Genomic DNA, 13,830 nt, shown 5'->3' on the forward strand with positions numbered 1-13,830 from the left:
CTGCCTATAGACATTTGGTTTTCTACTCTTCTTATAGCTCACTTTGGCTGGTTCAGAAAAGAAAGGAGTGTGGTCTGTGAATATTAGAACTAAATGACTCTCATGGTCTTAGGACGCAAGAGAAATCCAGAACCTCCTCAATATCAGCAAAAAAAGCAGGAGAGAAGACGGTAGAGCCTCTAGTGGACCTTTCATTGTAGCTTCTATTCAATATAGGAATCCTTCCGTAAGTAGACATTTCATGCCTACTTTAACACTTTTAATGACAGGGGAATTGCTACTTATATATAGACTTAATATAGACACATATTAACCCATTTCCCATTTGCCCTGAGAAGACTCGCCAGCAGTGCTTGCAGCTGTGGCATTTACCCCGAGATATCTCGCAGGTTACAGTCCTAACCTTACCTCCAAAGTTTGCCATGAAATATCTCATTTTTATTATTATTTTCGCACTGCTCTAGTATATCGAGAGTCTTTGGAAACAAATGACACCATTCTATTTATAGCATTCTATTTTTAGTAGTGGTATTTCCATTGAGAAAATATAGCAATTCTTGATTGCTGAAAATGTTAAATCCTAGAAAATGTAGCATTGATGTTAACATCGTTCTCAAACAGCTGAAGATTGATTTGATGAATCCAATTTATGTATACATTTCTATAACATTAGGATTAGAGACAAGTTCTGTTTAGAAATAACTCCAAGAACACTTTTTATATTTTATTTTCACATTGAAAACCAGTCAAATTTGCTTCAGCCTCAAAGTGCATGTTTATGTAAGATTAAATTAATGCTAGCAGTGAGCCGTACTTTTTTTTCCCTAAATGAGAAATGAGTTAAGCTGGGGGATCACTTGCACTCCTTACCTAAAACTTCCACCTAATGGTTCTGCCTGTGGAGGAACGGAGAATAAATCATTGTCTTTGTTGAAATGTCCCTTCTGTTGGATGGTCTTCTAAACATATTGATTCCTTTAATGGTTTTTCAGTTATTCCACTCCTATGGATGATCAATAGCTTGCCCATGTAGTACACCAAATTTCAATAGGGCATTCAGAGTTGCACACATCAGTTCACACTGTTTTGGGGCCTATCATCCATGATCTGGGCATTATACTTCTCCTGACACAGGCCAGACTTCCCTGGCTTGGCTTTTTCAGTGGCAATTCTTCTCAACTAGTTTGCTTAAATTTTTGGTCAACCAAAGGCCATGATCTGTTTCAGGCAAAGTGAAGCCAAGCCTCTTGATTCAGGAAAACTGTCTTGATGTTATCATAGCTAATTTAGAAATGGCCATGTGTACTGAGACCTATACACTAGGTTCTCTGTGAAACATAATGTGAAATTTGTATAATCATGAGAAAACAGGGTTATTGATCATTTCATTAGTATGAATTAAGAAATAAAAGATAGAATTCTGGTTTTCAAGAACTGTCCAGTTGGGAGGAAAAGACCAAGATTTGTTTAGAAAGCAGTTAGTGAAGAATATGAGGGAGTATGTATATGGTAAATTGTGCTGAGTAGACCAGAAGTCCTGATCAGAGAAAAGTTGGGGCAACGATGATGGGAGAAATAAAAGGTGGCTTCATAGAGGAAATGGGATTTGCTCTGGTACTTGGACAGTGGTTTGAATTGGACTGGTACACATTAATGGGTGAGGTGATTGGCAGAGGTAGTCTCATTTTGTAGGACAAAGGGTATCTTTGAATTTGAAAGGTAGGAGGAACTAGTTACAGGGGGCTTTGATATCCAGACAAAGGAATTTAGCCTTTAGATTGTAGGTCCAGGGGAAGGTATGAAATGGCAGAAGCACTACTGTAGGAAGTCTAGTCTAGAAGTTGTATTCATGATAGATTTGAAGGGCTAGAGGCTGGAGACAGAGAGTACAGCTCCAAGGCAATTGAAATAAGAAAGTAATGATCATCTGCCTTGCAAAGCCATTTTGAAGGAGAAAAGACTGAATTTATTTGACTACATAGAGGTGAGGAAGATGAGTTAGCTAGATAAATATTACTTCGTAGTTTCACACCTGGTTGATATGGATAGTGGTGGTTTCATTGAAGAACTGAAGAAATAAAAGATTTGGATGAAAGAAGCTGATTTTGTTTGGAGCACAGTTATAGTTCCTTCCGAGTCCTTAACAGCTTTCCCCTTCAATGAGCTCAGAATGATTGTAGGCAGTGACCAATTGCACTAAGACCTTCCCCAAATACTCCAAGACCTGCACAGACATGGACTTTTAAGTAGCCCTCTCATGCCAGGTCTCAGGATACATTTCAGGTGCTTGTAGATCACTTGGCATCAGCTAAAAGACCACAATGGAAATACCAGCACTGCTATTTCATGTGCTGCGATGTCAGCAAATGCTGCATGCAAACAGCCAGGGTTGGGTAAGCCTGTGTGTGGTAACATAAGAGAGGGCAGCCAAGCCTGTGTGAAGGCAGAGGACTCTGGGAAACATGAATGGGGAGTCTTGGCAGCTTTTGGAGGAGCCAGATTCCTCAGCACAGGGCTTGGGAAACTTTGTATTTAGATTTTTTCTTAGTGAAGTAAGGTGTTCAGTCTGATGGTGGAACACCCTAGGACTGTGAGAATGTCTCCCCTTTTATGTCAACTTTAATGCCAACTTCTTGGAGAATGACCCTTGCCTGATAGACCTGCTACTTGATCTCCGTGTACACGCGTGTGTGCGTGTGCGCGCGCGCTTGTATGCATGAGCACATGCGCAGCTCTTCGGTTGAAGGACAAAGCAGTTGCATTCCACTCCTCTGGACAAATGACTCAGGCTAGAAAGGCTCTGGACTCTGTTGGCACTTACCAAGTCTCTCCCCACTTTGGTCATCTGACATTCCCAATTGGCACCCAATGAGCGTGGTCTTTTGTGTGTTTTAGGTTTGATCGAGGGTATGGTTTTGAAAGACAGATTTGCATAGGCAAGCATCTTATAAAATATTTTTCTGAAAGCATTTGTCAAGGACAAGTGTGCAAGCCCAAAGGTGGAAGGAAGCTGGAGGGGGGATCAGAACATATGCTTCTCAGCTGTGGTGGCTGGTCCTTGAGCAGCCCCACTCTGATGGGAGGGGAGGCTCTGCAGGTCACAGTATGGATCTGAGAGATTTATGTCCTGTACACCGAACACATATCGATGACTTTCCATGGCACAATTTTGAAAAAATGATTATGAGTCTGACATGAAGAAATATTTTACGTGAAATTGCTGCAAGATCTCTGAGTACTAAGCAATAATCACTTTAACTCTTTAGAAAGTCTTTCAATTTGTTTCCTATTGGCTTCTTGGCAGTTAAGATTTGCATGCCACTTAACATTCAGTCCTGGGCATCCTGCGTGCCACATGCTAAGCACTGGGGCTACCCTCAAAGAAAAATGCACTATGGTTTGGGGATGTCTCAGTAGCTTTAAAAATGTGCATAACTTGGCATCTGTAATTCTACCTCTTGGAATGTTTTAAAGAAAAAAATAGAAAAAGGATGTTCACTGAAAGCATGGTCAAAGATGTTTATCATAGTGTGATTTTTTTTGGTATATGTCTTTCCAGAATTTAATACCATGCAAATTTGTGTGTGTACAACATATTTTAACAGAGAAAAGTTAGCAACACCTTGATTATGCCAAAATAGGGGATTTAATGTTTTAAAAAGTACTATGGGATATTATGTATTACTAAGTCTGAAAAATAAGTTGTAGCACAGTATATACACACATACACATACATACTATGGTTCTATTTTAATAAAATGCACGTATACATACATATTTGTATGGAAATGAATTCTGGAAGGGCATATATAGATATGCAAAAATGCTTGTCTATGAGTGATAAAGATATGGTTTACTTTGCTTTTTAAAACATTAGCTTGACTGTATTTTCTGTAACAGACACAGATTATTTATGTTGAAAAAAGTGGGGGATGCTGCCTTAGTGAGGGTCTCTCTTGTCATCTTCGGTCCATTGCCATGTGGGCTTCTGCCTGCACAGTTTGTGTTCATGTGTTCATATGGCCTTCATGGAGTTTGGAGCAGCGCAAGTTCTGTGGTCGTCCTCCGCTGTCCTGCAGGCAGCCTCTTGCGGCTGACATAGTGGCTGAAAGTAGGCCTAGGCTGCAAAGATGATGGCAGACAGCTTTTAAATTCTGGTTGATGCCAAGAAAAGGAGCCATTGGTTGATTGGCATCTTTCATCAGCTGAGCTTGGGCTACCACATCAGACCTGTGGGGAGAATACCGGCTACTTTACCACTGCTGTAAATGATTCTGTGTGGCCTGGGGCCATGCGTCAGTGTACCAGAAGGCTGCTTTGCTTCCTATTGGTCTCTGCGTTTCTTATTAAAATTGTGTTATTCACTTAGATATTGGTTTTATCAGCATCATGAGCCTTTGCCTCAGAACTTGAGTCAAGGAATCTGTTGGCATCTGGCATTTGTGCTTTGTAATTTGTTATCCTAGTTCAACAGGTTGGCCTGAAATTTTTTGGCGTAAAGTTTCAGATATTGAACTGTCTCATGATGGCAGTGTAGTTGCTATCAGAAGACCTTGTACTGATTTCTTCCCTCTGTGTCTTCTCTTTTAAGGCGGGGTGGGAAGAGCTAAGTTGTTAATACACCTGGCTTCCAAAATGGGCCTGATTTTGAGTAGTCTTTTCACATTCCACGTTACTACTTTATTACAAAGGAAATGAAGTTTGAGCAGAAAGAAATTCTCTAAGATTACCTGTAAGACAAGAAGAAACTCCCCTCACTTAAATTGTTTTTCTTCTCAGTATGTGTGACATCCTGGAGACAAATCACTTTAGCTATATCTAAGCCAAGGCCCCAGTGCTCATCAAAAATGATGGCCTAAGTATCAGATTTCGGTTTCTGTGCCAGTAGGCAAGAAAGCAACGAGTGTCTACAACTTCTACATTACAATTAGGATTTCTTTTGTTACTGCTGGCATTGCATGGGTGAGATGTGTTTCTGGAAGCAGATATTTGGGCAGCCTTCACTTTTTCAGTTTCGGGAAAACAACACTGAAGATACTGGTGAAGGGTGTATACAGGGAAATAACATTTGCTTGGAGCTGACCATGTACTAGATAGTTTAAATCCACGTTTTATTGTAGGCTTAAGATTACATTCAGCATTCTGATCCTAAAGTCCACCATGGACTACATAGTCCATGGTGGACTTTAGGATCAGAATGCTGAATGTAATCACCTCCTATCAGAAAATGCAAAATGTAATCACCTCCTCAGAGCTGAGAGTTAATTTTTATTAATCTTTTTTTTTAAAAAGTGGAGTCTTCTCTTTCTCTTGGAGTAAGTCTGATCAGAAATCATAATATTTTAGCTTTGCTCAATCCAGTTAACCTTGGTAATTACTAGATTGAGTCTTGGACTTAGAAAGAAAAACCTGTAATTTTACAGATGGGAACACAGATCAGAGGATTAAAGGACTTGTCAGGGTCACACAGAGAGCTACAGATCTGGTCCTGGAATTCCAGGATGTTGATCTTCAGTTACTGATGATGCTGTCTGAGAACTGTTTTCCATTAAGTTGGTTATCAGCCCACTCTTCTTCCTCATCCTCATCCCAGTTTAGCTACTTTCTGATAAGAAATGGTTTAGGGAGCAAATCGCCCACCTGGATCCAACAGAAAGGATAGGAAGAATCACGCTTCTGTTTTCTGATGACTCTATGACCGTGAATCTATATGCTGGTTTCCTACATTAGGTTCAGGTCCATGTTAATCCTGAGTGAGTGGTGGCAAAATGGAAACTCGCCATGCAGGGCTCTGGAGAGCATTCGTTGTGTTCTTTGGAAGTTCCCAAGACAGAAGAGACAAGGGCTAAACAAAAGTGGCTCATCTACCTCCTGAAAAGTTGGCAGATGAATCAACAGATGCTTGTGATCACTGACACTGGAAGTGTTGAGGGACATGAGCCATCTTTGGGCAAAGAGAGTCAAACTTCACAAGTCCATAAATTTTTTTAGGTCTTGGAGTAAATCGCAAGTTCAGCTCCATAAATGACAATGCCATGTTAATGTATAGATAAAAATGTAAAAAAAAAGTTAATGCATAGAAAAAATATAGACTTTTTTTCTGTGATGTTACACTTCTTTTTCTGTCATGAATTAATGTATGCATACTATTTTTTCTTGGTTTGTTGTCAAGAGATCCACCATCCCCATATCCTTGGTGGAGTTTTTAGATGATATGTAATGACAGAAATGATGCTTTTGCCATGCTCACAGGACCCACAGTCTGAATATCTCTCAGCCCCACACTTACCTCAGAGCAGCTCAGCTTTTCACACTGCCTATTGCTTGGAAAAGCTATGTTGGAAAATCAAATACTTTACATTTATGTAGAAGATGCTTTTATAGATATTCTTTAGCTCAATCCTCCACTTTTTATACTTGTCATTTTTTTAACAGTTGAAAGCTGAGGAAACAGAATATTGGAGAAGTGATTGGACTTTACTGAGGACACACAGCTTGCAGTTGGAGCTGGGACTCAAAATCCAGGACTTGGGCTCCTTTTTAAATGGTTTTCCTGCTATGGCAGAGTTGATGTTTGACCTTGTGATGGAGAAATTTTGAGGCAGCACTATTGTTAGTTCAGACTAGACATTGCTGTTAGCTATAGGTTGTTCATAGGCTTAAAAAACCCTCAGGCATCTATTTATTAACTAAATCATCTGAGGTGACAACGTCCGGTAGTTACCACATTATGAGAGGGAATAGGGTTAGCCAAACTATTCACCTTGCCACCATTGTGTAGCGATCAGAGCATGGGTTTAAATTCCTAGCTGTGCCACTTAGTAGTTGTATGACATTAGGCAAGTGTGAGCCTCAGTTTTGTGAAAAATGAGGAGAATGTCTACTTTAAAATGTTGTGAGACAAAATGAGATAATACATGTAAAGCATCCAGTACAGCACTTGGCTAAATAAGTATTAATTAGCTCTTGCTATCGCTGTTATTGATGTTCTAAGGGTGAGACAATAAAATAAATTGTGTGACAAGCTTAAAAATTAAAAAGAACTCCACTATTATTCATCTATCTACATCATTAGGTGATTTTATTGGAAACCTAATTCATAGAACCTAATAGAGTAGCTTCTTAAGAAGGGAAATGTCTCAGGCATTATTCAATAGGTTTTCTTAGAGTAGAGAAAAAGTATTTCATTGGATTTTCCTAAGGCTCCTACAGGGTGGGTGTTACAGTGCACATTCACAGATGAGGAAAATGAGACTTTTAGAGGTAAAGTAACTGCCACGATATGTAAGCTGGCAAAGCAGGGATTTCAATGCATATTGCTTTGAATTTGATAACTCACTGAGTGTCTAATGCAATCTGCATAAGCATCTCTGTGTGATGCTAAAAAATAAAAGCCCTAATAAGCCCCCTTAATGTTTAGAAGATTTAACATGTGGATGTCAAAGAATCATGAAGTAGATTCATCTGTTTAGTGGAATGATAGTTCTAATGGTTATTAAAAGATAGACCTTTTTGCCAGTATTAGACATCCTTTAAATTGAATTGATAATGTTGAAGGACTGGAAGTCTTTGTTTATGGATTTATGTAGGTTTTACAAGTAAGACACAAATTATTTGCAAATGAATGTGCAAGGGCACTTTTGCTTAAGTTCCCTCATTTTTGGTAATGATGTTTTATGATGAATGGAATAGAATGTAGGAGAGATGATTGACACTAAGGAAATTTATTCTAAATTAAATTTTGGGCTACATTAGTGACTAATAGCTTTGAAGTGACTGCTCCGAAGAGTTCCAATTCCTCATTCAGTTGTGACTGCTCCCTCCAATCCTCATTTTACAAATGGATTTTCTACCCCTACCTCTGAAGGCTTAGATATATTTTCTTCAGAAATTAGCATTATATACGAGCCCTGATGAATCAAAAAACATTTTAAACATGAGATTCTTTCCCTTGGGAGATGGACTCAAAAACATCTTTTTTTGTTCTGCATTCTGGCATTCTGGTTACATTTTGAAAAACAGCTGTATTCCCTGTTAGCGTGACGTGAAAATTTTCTTTGCAAAGGACCAGACACAGTGAGAAGAACAGAAAATAAGGAAAGACACAAGTAGGAAGATAAAGAATTAAGCCAAGTGGGAGAGAGGTGGAGGAGAAACGAAGAGGGAAGAGGGAAAGATGGAGGAGAAAGAGATGGAGCTACATAATGAAATGGAAGTGGAATGATGGAAGAGAAATAGATGGATGAGGACAATGGAGAATGAGAAATGGGAAGAGAGAAAGAGATGAGAATTAGAGAAAGAGAGGTTGAAAGAAAGAGAGGGAGAAACCAAGAAAGAGGACTCCCATCTCCTCCTGGGCTCAGCAGGGAGCTGGCAAGAAAGAATTTGAAGCCAGAGGGGCATATTATCCTGAACCAGGAGTTGCATCTAATTGTAAGCAGACCTTGCCCGCCCCCTTCAGATGAGTGATGGACTCCTGGCATGTGACCTGGCTTGGCAATCTCCACCCTCTGTACGGGCTGCCATAAGGAGATACGTAATGTCTAGAGTGATGGGAAAGTCATGCCTGCAGATGGTACAGATGGAGCTGCCTCATAAAATGACTCACTGTGAATCCTCACTGAAATCTCTGCTATAAAAATGATAATGGAAAAAGCAAAAGAGAGGCTAAAAAGGATCGAAAGAAATTTGTTCCAGCTTGTGTAGCTTCCTTCAAATTTCAAAAGGAGAGAAAAAAATAACTGTAAGTAAAATGCAAAGAAAATAATGCATCTTCTTTTCTTCTGGCTGTAGCCCTCCCTCACCTCCACCTCTTTTTTGACATCGTATGTAAGTGAAAGTGTCAAGGGGAAAAGAGGAAGAGTTTTGGAAGAAGATATAAGAATTATTAAGCAGTAAAGGGATGTTCTGAAGGAAAAGGGCTAGGAGGCTTGGAAGAAAGGGAGTGGTATTTTGGAGAGCAGAATTGTGTTTCATTTGATGTCTGAGGTAGATATTGCCAGAGTGGAGTGGGCCTCCCAGAGAGTGAGGTCAAACTCTGGATGAGGGAGGCTTATAGCAGTTACTCAAGAAGACCTCTTTAGCAAGAACAGGAAGTTTTGAAGTCCAAAGAACATAGACTTAAGAGTAAGTATGACTGACTATTTCAGAGTCATCTAAGACCATGTTGCATCTACATATGTCCCAAATATAGCTCAGTTTTATTGATAAGGAATCTGACATAATTTGAAGGTATTATTCAGTGGAAGGTCTTATGGCTTCCATCTCCTTATTGCCCCAGCAGCAGATCTGAAACTGCAGTGGATTACAAGGAGTGAGTGGTACCTGGAGCAGAGTTATAGGATAGAAGGGCAGATATGGGGGTATCCCAGACCCTAAGCAGCACAGAGAAACTGGTAGTCAGGGTAGAGCTGGGCTTCAATACAAGGAGAAGAGTGCAGAGTGAGGTACATCCACTATACTGATGGTGAGTGCAAGGCAGGTCAGACCCAGAATGTGCATGGGTAGTGTGCATTGGGACAGTCCCATATCAGAAATGGTTCAGGTAGACAATGAAGTCATGGTGTCTTGCTCGTGTAGTTAGAGTGTGCAAAGACCTCAGTGCAGTGTCCTGAAAAGGCAGAGCCTAGGGGATATAGCATGGTTGGAACACCTGATGGAATGCAGAGGCTGAAAAAGCCCTATCCATAGGGCAGAGTTTCTTAGGCGTGAAGGTGGAGTAGTGGTAAAAATGACAGGTGAGATGGGGTGGCAAGAAGAACATAATGGTAGATATGAATTAGATACCTTGCAAGAAACAGAATCCAGTTCAGATGGTTCAGAAGACTATGATAAAGGGACAACTTAGAATGATGTGGACAGAGTTAAGGGAGCCAATAAGGTGACTGTGAAGTAGTCAGGGACTAGCAACAGCTGAGAGCTGTTACTACCCTATGTCCGAAGAAGCAAGGGTGAAGGCAGATGATGTATTTGTAACCCAGTGAGAGTGGAAGCTGTGGAGCAGGGGCTGCTTGGCCAGCGTTGTGGTTTCAGTGGGCCACAGCCTCTGCTAGACAGGAGGCCTGGACCAAGGAGGCGTCTTAATCTGTTTGAGCTTCCATAACAAAATACCACCGACTGAATGGCTTATAAATAACAGAAATTTATTTCTCATGGTTCTGGAGACTGAGAGTCTGAGAACAGGGTGCCAGCCTTGTCAGTGGAGAGCCCTCTTCTTGGTTGCAGACTTCTCGCTATGTTCTCACATGACAGAAGGCACTAGGAGCTTACGGGGGTCTCTTTTATAACAGCACCCATCCCATTCGTGAGGGTTTCACTCTCATGACCTAACTCCCTCCCAAAGGCCCCACCTCCTAACACCATCACATTGGGCATTAGGATTTCAACATATGAATTTTGGGGGAGCATAAATATTCAGTCCATAGCAGAGGGCGTGGAAAAGAAATACTCAGACTTCTTATCCTTCCCTCTCATCTCCTCTTAGTACCTTCCATTAGTCAACCCAGTTTAAAGACAGTAGTATAGGAATCCATGAGATGAGCCTCCTGGGGCACAGAGCAAAAACACAGAAAGGTGGAGGGTGGATACGGTTGAAGGGAAAATAGAGACTGACCAGTAGTATATATGCAAATCCAGTCAGGTGGCAGTCGTTCGGTGCCAGGTAATTTGTCTATTTGTGTCTAGACCAAGTTAGAAATAGCCACATTCAACCCACAGAATGAAGTCCGCTCAAAACCACATAGAATCTTGGGCCCAGGCTATGATGCTCATGGCTCCAGTGCTGATGAGCAACGAGAGTGCCAAACTGGGAAATGAAGTACAAGCCTTACCTTTTGGAGAGCTCCAATACGATGGGAGGTGGGAAAGTTTAGGAAGAACTTACAGTTCAGAAAAAATTTGTAATTCAGAAAGAGGCCTACTAGGTACCTTGGCTCTGTACAATTGACTTAGACTGGGTTCCATCAGATGAGGGTGGCAGCAAGGGTACTAATGTCCTCGTCTCCATTCTAACGGGCTCAGGAATTGGACTGGGTCTGGGATTTCCCAGTTTTCAGTTGTTGAAGTTGCTGCAGGATGCAGGGAGAAAACTTTGGTTGATGGGAGAGGGTGGTTTGAGTGTTGGTGGACTTGTTAACACACATGCAATACAGATACCTTGGAGAAAAGGCTGAGAGTGACCAAGAGCCTAGAGAATTAGTTTCCAGGAGCTGAAAGGGCCATATATGGCAGAAAACAGGCCAAGGTGACATCCATCCCAAGAAGGGCCTTGAAAACAAGATGAGTTTTTTTTCACAACAGAGCTTTAGTTTTGGTTTTGGTTATAAAAAGGCCCGTCTCCATGTCCTCAGCCTGGGTCCCGTGGACAGGAGCAAGAATGGGGAATAACTTGCTGAGGAGTACAGTAGAATAGGGAGGAGAAGCATTGGTTCTGGGGAGAGAGATTTTGACACTCTCTGGTTTTCAGCCCTACATTTTCTCGCAAAACATCTCTTAAATTTATTTTCCTTGAGTGAGGAGGAAAAAGGATGGAACTTTCTGCTTCGTGTAAACGCCTGACCTGAGCGATTTCTGCATTAACTGATGAAATAATTAGACTCTATTTATATATATGGATAGATATTACTTTTATATTTTGATAAATTATAGTAAAATGGATTTTTAAAGATGTACAGAGTATACCTTCAATTAAACCCTATACTCTTTTCCTTGACAGTCACAAAGAAAATGATGATTATTTTCTAGTTATACCATAGGGTACATACTGGAATTTTGAATCATGGTTGTCTTTGTCATGAAGGACTCCTGTTTTGTTATTTTTATCACTCCCCCCGCAGGGCAGGAGTGAGTCATCTGCATGTTACTTGCCCTCCTTGGATGTGAGAGCTGTTTCTGGAATTGAGAGGTTTCCTCTCTGGTTTCTTGTCACCAGTGATCATCATTGTAGGCATTGTGACTCTCATTAAAAGTTAATTATATATCACTTATGTTTCCAGCTTTAGATAGATTCAAAGTTGGAAAACAGAATTGGCAGTGTGAGTAAAAAAACCTTCCCGAATATGTCCTTTATGTCCTCAGAGGATATCGAAGATGTTACTGAAGTTAATTCCTGTTCATGTGGGTGAGATTGGGAAGATGGCTACAGCATACACCTTCTCTGCAGAGAGCTGTTTCGGACCATAGTGTCTGACCTCTGTGCACCTTCCTCCCAGCCTCACCCACAGCCTACCTGTGTTATTTGCATCAATGAACCATTTTATCCTAGTGTGCTTTGCCTCATGCTGATGTTTTGTGGCATCCTTTTAAAAAAAATTTAAATTAAATTAAATTTAATGAACATTTTTTAAAAATAATTTTTGAATTTTTCAATCACAGTTGATATACAATATTATATTAGCTTCAAGTATTTTGTGGCATCTTGAAATTCATTGACCCAGATATTTCAGTCATCTTATAACTGAGGTAATACTTAAAAACAAATCTGAGAGAGTTACAAATGGAGAATAGAATAGTTTACTAAAAAGCCTTTGGAAAATTTTCCAAAATTCAAGTATCTAGTTCTTGAAATAAGTAACTTCCAGATTTAAGTGATTGTGTCAACTCTATTAGTGAAAATTCAGGTGAGGGACCATTATTTTTTATTGTCCTTTTTGGATTCACTGTATCTAATTTATGTTTCATTTTTGCTTCCAAAAATGAAACATAAATTGTTTAGTTCATACTAAATTTTGAGTCTTACCCTCTAGCTAATTATATCTGTGACTGAATTAAGCCAGAGGTTGTACCCTATGTGCACCTGAGCAGTCTAAAATATCCTGGCTTATTCTGTAAGGATAGGCTCCATTGGGGCGCAATTTTGTAAATAGCGATAAAACATGAGGGTCACAGAATGACTGTATGACTGGATATTCTGGAATACTTCCAATGTAAATGTTCTGTTTTGCACTTCCTGTAAGTACAGTGGGAACTGTTAGAATATGTGTCCCAATTTTAATTTAGAAAATAATTCACACTTTTCCCCCGATCTTCCATACTCCCCCGGCTTGTGCTCCAGGATGCCTGCTGACCTGCCCGGTCTAGTGCTGGCACCCCTGTGGTCCTTCCGACCTCTGAGTTCCAGTTTTTCTTTTTCTTTTTCCCCCCTGGTCTCTGCCATTAGCTTCCAGGAAGCAGTTGTCATCTTGGTTTTGGATAGGAATGAATAACTTTGGGAGTATTAAGTCTGTTACCATGGAAAAGATAAAATCTTTCTCCATGATCATTTAGTTTCCCTATGGTATTTCTGGGCAGTGTGGGTTAAATACCCATCTTAGCCCAGGACCTGAGGAAGTGCTCAAATATTTTAAAACCTTTTCTGCTTTTCCCTGCGCATGCCTGGGTTACAAAGGCTCTTGAACCCTGTGCCTTTCTTCTCTTCTGCTTCCAAGAGAGAACATGATCAGCTTTACTGAATTTTCTCTTGATGTGCCTTTGGACACTTTTATCTCACTTTTATAGGTTTCTAACTTTTAGTCTTAAATATGCCTTCTTTACTTTCATTCATTCATATGTAATTGTAAACGTTTGGGTGGGTGGTATCATGTTAAATCAGTCTTGCTGGAGGATTTCCTTGTAGCTTTTTTCTCCATTAAATCTTTATTTGGTACTTTTGTAATATCTTTATTTTTCTGCTTATAAAACTAATATAGAAAGTATAAATAATTTATTTCTTTGGAGGAATTTCTAAAAGTAAAAGTACTAGATTCATGTAGAGTATAAATATTTTAAAGACACTTAATATATATATTGTGAAATTGTGTTCCAGAAAGTTTGTAGCAATTTGCCTTCCTGCCA

Source organism: Pteropus vampyrus, unplaced genomic scaffold (assembly GCF_000151845.1).
Source record: "Pteropus vampyrus isolate Shadow unplaced genomic scaffold, Pvam_2.0 Scaffold354, whole genome shotgun sequence".
NCBI lineage: Eukaryota > Metazoa > Chordata > Mammalia > Chiroptera > Pteropodidae > Pteropus > Pteropus vampyrus.